General features: G+C 45.6%; 1 long non-coding RNA gene across 1 annotated transcript; it reads right to left on the bottom strand.

Annotated features, from left to right (window-relative positions):
• Positions 1-267: 267 nt before the first annotated feature.
• LOC130543713 (uncharacterized) lies at positions 268-4,311 on the bottom strand. Its single transcript, XR_008959223.1, has 3 exons — positions 4,159-4,311; positions 1,797-1,902; positions 268-364 (listed from the first exon to the last, which is right to left on the bottom strand). It is a non-coding gene; the product is annotated as an uncharacterized LOC130543713 (long non-coding RNA).
• Positions 4,312-5,762: the final 1,451 nt, after the last annotated feature.

Genomic DNA, 5,762 nt, shown 5'->3' on the forward strand with positions numbered 1-5,762 from the left:
AACATGGGGAGGTGAAAAGAAAATGGGCTCTGGAGTCAGACTGAAAAGAATACTGGATCCATACTCTCATTTAATGACATTCACTTGACAAATTTTTACTAGGTGGCTGCTGTGTGCTAGGCACTGTGCTTGGTATGGGTGGTTCAATAGTGACTTCTATAAGACAGACTGGGCCCTTTTCTCATATGGTTCATACTCCATAGAGGAGAGATAGAGAAGCACATGAGTATGTAAGTTCTGGGCCTCTGAGAAATAAGCATCAAGAGATTTACTGGAGAACATACCTATAAAGGAAAATGGAGAGGGAGCTGGGAGAGGCTGGGAGTGTATGGTAGAATCATCAGACCACAATGCATTTCTGACCCTGTGGAGGAAAGAAGGAGGTAAGAAATATGTGTGGGAAAAATCTGTGCTAGTCTCACAGAGTTTTGGCACAGCCGATGAGAGTCTTCAACCAAGTCAACAATCAGAGGAGTTACATCTTCCAGGAATGGACCAGCCTTAGTATTCCTCTGGGCTCAGTTATGGGCTGGGAGAAGCTGGTGGTAAGTATGACTCCTGTGCTGGGGTCATTGAATTATACCCCCTTAGTCAGATCTGAGAGTGAATTTTCATGGCCACCATAACAAAATGTGTTGAACATCATGAGAGGGAAAGTATAGGTGCTATGGGGTATATAAAGCATGAGGGAGGGGCACCTGGGTGGCTCAGTTGGTTAAGCATCTGCCTTGGGCTCAGGTCATGATCCCATGGTCCTGGGGTTGAGCCTTGCTTTGCCTTGGGCTCTGTGCTCAGCAGGGTGTCTGCTTGTCCTTCTCCCTCTGCCCCTCCTCCCCACTTGTGCACTCTTTCTCTGTCAAATAAATAAATTTATTTCTAAGGTGGTAGATAAAGTAGAGAGAAAAAAAGGAGGATATAGATTTCAGTCTTATTTGCTGTGCAACATGAAGGATTACTCAAACTCTGTGGGCTTTGATTCTTGATCTGAAAAATGAAGGCAATAATACCTACTTCATAGGTTTGTGTTGAGGTTAAATGAGATAATGCAAATAAAGTGTCTAACCCGGGGCTTGGTTTATACATGGGTATTCTCTCTTGACTTCCTTGCATGCAGCAAAGATTTAAGGTGCATTCCTGTTGGAGCATCAAGTTAACTGTAGAGAAGGGTTTTCTCTGTCCCTCTATGATTCACCTTTTCCATTTCCTTCCCACATTTTTTCTAGATTATTACATTAAATTATCATAAATTATTGCATATGAATAAACACAATTTTAACTCCAGGATCTTAATGTAGTAAATCATTTTATTAATCCTTTTGATAGGGGATCTCCATGCCCATTGAATGAAAGATTCCAAATAATTATGACCAATTTATAACCAATACCCTGCTAGGCAAACCATGTTCTCTGGAATGTGTGTGTGTGTGTGTGTGTGTGTGTGTGTGTGTGTGTGTGTGCCTTCCTCACTCTGCTCTGGCTCTCTTTTTGAGTCTTAAACTGAGTAACCTAAGGGAGAGAATAAATACTGAGGATTTATTCATTCTAGGAGACTCTTCCTTACTGGCCCTTGCTATGTGGATCTTCTGGAACTGCCTTTCCATCTCCTTCTTGAGCCTGGTTCTGCAGCCCGTGTGAAGCCCTCTTTCCCCTGAGAATGACCTGTATCTTCTTTTAGTAGCCAGAGTCAGTTTCTTTTGTCTGCCCTAGAATGCTGGGGTGCCCCTCTTTTTCAGGCTTTGTCTCCAGCCACCTCAAGATAAAGAGCCTTCCTTTGAGGTAGAGAGTCAAACACTTACCACTGCCACGAGGTGTCTTTTATCACGGCCGTGGACCCTGTTCAGGACGGTATTCCCGGGGAATTCCATGCTGATCTCAGAATATCTGAAGTCCTGGGTCCTGGACCTGAGGTTATTAAACAAGACCAGGGTTATGTCACATTTTATTGTGCATAAGAAACACCTTAGAAGCTTGTTAAAATATGGTTGCTTGAGGCCCAGCCAGGTATTCTGGTATTTGTTCTCAGACCAGCAACATCGGCATCTCCTGGAAGCTGTGAAAAATGCAGAATCTCAGGCCCCACTCTGGAACTCCTGAATCAATCTGAATTTTTAACAAGATCCCCATGTGATATGTTATACATGAAAAGTTTTAGAAGCACTGTTCTAGATCATGGTTCCCAACTGGGGACATTTTGTTCCCCAACCTTCTCCTTCATACACTCAGGGCAATATCTGAAGATATTTTTGGTCGTCATAACTGGGAAGATGCTACTGGCACCTAAGTCGGTCGAGGCCAGGAATGCTGCTAAGCATTATACAATGCACGTCCTCTGTGCTCCACCCCCTGACAAAGGACTAGCAGACCCAATATCAGCAGTGCTAAGATGGAGAAACCCTGGGCCAGACGACTGTAATGAAGCTGGTAGATCAGTCTGGGGAGCCAAGTGTCTTCAAAGGCTTAGAAGAAGCAGCTACTAGTTTGGGAGTGAAGGCTCTGAGCAGGCTTGTAAAGGGGGTGGGCTCTGGAGTCCAAATGCCTGGTTTGATTCCCGGCTTTGTCTCTCACATGCTGTGCAATCTCAAGCAAGTATAGAAATAAGCAAAGACCATCCGAATGAGAACAAGTAAAGGCTGTTTATTCTGAACTTGCTGTAGCAAGGGAGTCAGCCGCCATCACTTGTGTTTTCGTAGAGACTTAAAGGCAGGCCGAGGAGAGGGAAAGCTTTGTGGTGGAAGAAAGGGAAGGCTCAAGGTGTTGCTTGATTGGAGCCTGTTGACTAATTAGAAGTGAAGCGGCTATATGACTGGTTAGAAGAGCATATTTAACTTTCTCTGGTTGGTCCTAAGTTGGAAGTGGGGACAAAATTTAGGGAAATTGTCAGTTATTAGTCGAGTCCTGGCCATTCGGGGTGGATTGCTACAGAAGTTACTGTTTCGCTTCCTGTCTTGTTACTGAATATAGCAATTAGACTTCTTACAAGTCTGACACATAGCAGGCTGGCTTCCTGGGCTGTTTATCATAGATAAGGGGGTTAATTTCCTGGGACGATTGTTGCAGGTTGTGGGTCAGAGTTCTGTTTTTATATATGGTCCTGCCATTGTCCATTTATATATTCAGTCTCTCACAAATTTGGATTTTCTTTAGACCTGGTATTTTCTAATCTACATAGTAGTAATAATAGGGCTGTAGTCCAGGTGAAATAAGTTCACCCACGTAGGGCTCAGAATCTCACTAACAAGAAGTGAGGGCTGAGTAGGTATTTTCCACGATCATTCTCTACAGCTGTCTTGGGGGGCTGTGATCCCATGCAGCTACACTGAAGGGTCTGGACATGCCCAAGAACACAAATGAGCAAAGAGTTTAGTGGTTGCCAGCCATTGGAGTCATGACATAATTCAGTATTTTCAACAATTCTGAGGGACATTACCAGAGTATGAGGGTTACTGTTAAGAGAGATCAGGGACTTGAGTCAGACCAACAAGAGTCCATCCTAGTTTTAATTACTTATAGTTATATGGCAGCCCATCTAGGCCTCTTTTATAAAATGGGGATGATATCAGCATAACTTGGTGAATTAAATATTCCTACCGAGCACCCCACACAGTGCCTGGCAGCAAGCAACCACTCTGTAAAAGCTAGTTTTATTATTGTTAGTATCATTGACTCAGCCAGGAGCCAGAGCTGCTCTTGCCCTGGGAACAGAACCCTTTCGTGTGGTAAAAAGTTCTGTCCTCTGGGGTTAATTGTAGTTTTAGAGCTGCTGCTTTGGTGTTGGCAATCCATATGCACTAGGCATACCCGGAGTATTTATCATTGAATAGCCTCTCTGTGACTGAACCCTAGAAATACACGTTTTCACCGTCCCCAGGTGATTCTTGTATAGATGGTTTCGAACGCCCGCCCTATAATTTTCTATTGGTCCTCTCTGGGTGCCCAATGTTTTTCTGAAGCAATCCCCAGTCCTCCTCACACCTGTTCTAAATTACCAGGACGTTTATAGCACCCTTCTCCCTATATAATCAGGACAGGGCAGTGGGAGAGCCTGGCTGAGAGCTTTGAGCTGGAGATGGCTGTTTCTTCTCTCGGGTTGGGGTAAGTAATGGCCCACCGTGTTCTGGGCTCTCTGATACAGAGTTCTTACAAAGATAGCTCACTCACCTTCAGGCAGTCAGGTGAAGGAGATACTGAGGGTCTCTGGGAGCAGACTGGATGTTTCAGTGAGATGCCTTGCTAACCGAACAGAATTTCAGGCATTCGTTATATCGGTGTGTCCTTCAGATTTGGCAAGCTGGTCGTGTCTGTGGTAGAAGGTCTGCTGCTACCAATGAGGACAGAGGTGATTGCAGCCAGTGGCCTGCCTTGGACTTGACTGAGAAAGTGAGGCACTCAGGGATATGTGTGAGTCGGGCCTCCCTGGACTTAAGTCAGATTTGCTCTGGGGAACAGGTAGCTTAAGTGCATCTCGACTCAAGGGAGCAGGTATCTAAAGCATAGTATTAGCTCAGGCCTATTTCTACTGATTTCTGGCCACTGAAGGTCTTAACACAGTCTACTGAGTCTTCCATACCTGGAGCCTTGGGGGCGTTAAATTGTCTTGCCTCATGTAGGCACATCCAGAACTTGTGTTTGATTAGGGACATCTGGTATCAGTTTGGGAAGGTTGGGAAGAACGAGGCAAGCTTGGATGATCCAAGGGCTTAACTCTGTGTTTTTGATGGTATTCTCCTTTCCTTGAGGCGTATGCCTGAAACCTTGCTAGCCGAGTAGTGAAAACCCAGCTGTTTCTCTGCGTCGTTCAGGCAGAGCGTGGTAGGTCGCCAGGTCTCCCAGCAGGAGGACTGCACATTCAATCAGAGCTTGGCGTCAGATTAAGGCTTAGAGACCACAGGGAACTGAGGAGGAGGGAGGGACTAAGTGGGGGGGGGGGGGCATCCTAGCTGCGGGAGGTTCAGATGGCTGCCTGTCAACTGTGAGTAGAAACCGCGGGGAAACAAAGGAGACCTGGGTGTAGAGCACGCAACCCTGTGATTGTTCCCATTTCTCCTTAATGGAGGTGATTCTTACCTGATTCCCTTATATATTGTAAGACCTGGAGTTGATAGGATGCCCATTTATTTTGACTGTGAGAGAGGGAAAACGTTGCCTGGGAGCGTGGTCTGGGATTGCTGAGTGTGGAAATGTGCCCTGTGTTCAGGCTCAGAGGAGGGGGACTCGTCCAGCTGGATTACATGAAAGAAAGGCAGTTCTTGCTAACTCCATAGGAAATTACTTTGATTTTTTGAGCAAATAAGTTGAAGCAAACGAGCGGCTCTTCTGTGCCAGCAGAAGGCCTGGCCATCTCTGTGGTGGAGCCTGAAGGAGTTGGGGACCAAAGCTTCAGAGAATGTTCAAGGGAGGCCCAAGTGAGAGGCACAGAGAGAGGAGCCTAGCACTAGAGCCAGCAGTTTCTAAAGCACACAGAGCCTGAGGAGGATGAAACATAGACAATAGCTGGACAGGGTCTGAGAAGGAAGCACACAACAAGAGAAGGGAATATCCTCAGGATGTAGCAATTCCTACACTGACAGAGAAGATGGTTCCGGAAACTATAAGCTGACAGAAGGGGAAAGCCTATGACCTGAATGTGTGATGAAATGTGAATTGGAAATATTCTCACAAATCTGTATGACCCTTACAATACACGAAAGTATGAGAGAGAAGATTTCTGTATTGATATTCCAGGAAGGACAGCACGATGGCCAACAATGGGGAAAAGGTGACTG

This window comes from Ursus arctos, unplaced genomic scaffold, assembly GCF_023065955.2.
Source record: "Ursus arctos isolate Adak ecotype North America unplaced genomic scaffold, UrsArc2.0 scaffold_15, whole genome shotgun sequence".
Lineage (NCBI taxonomy): Eukaryota > Metazoa > Chordata > Mammalia > Carnivora > Ursidae > Ursus > Ursus arctos.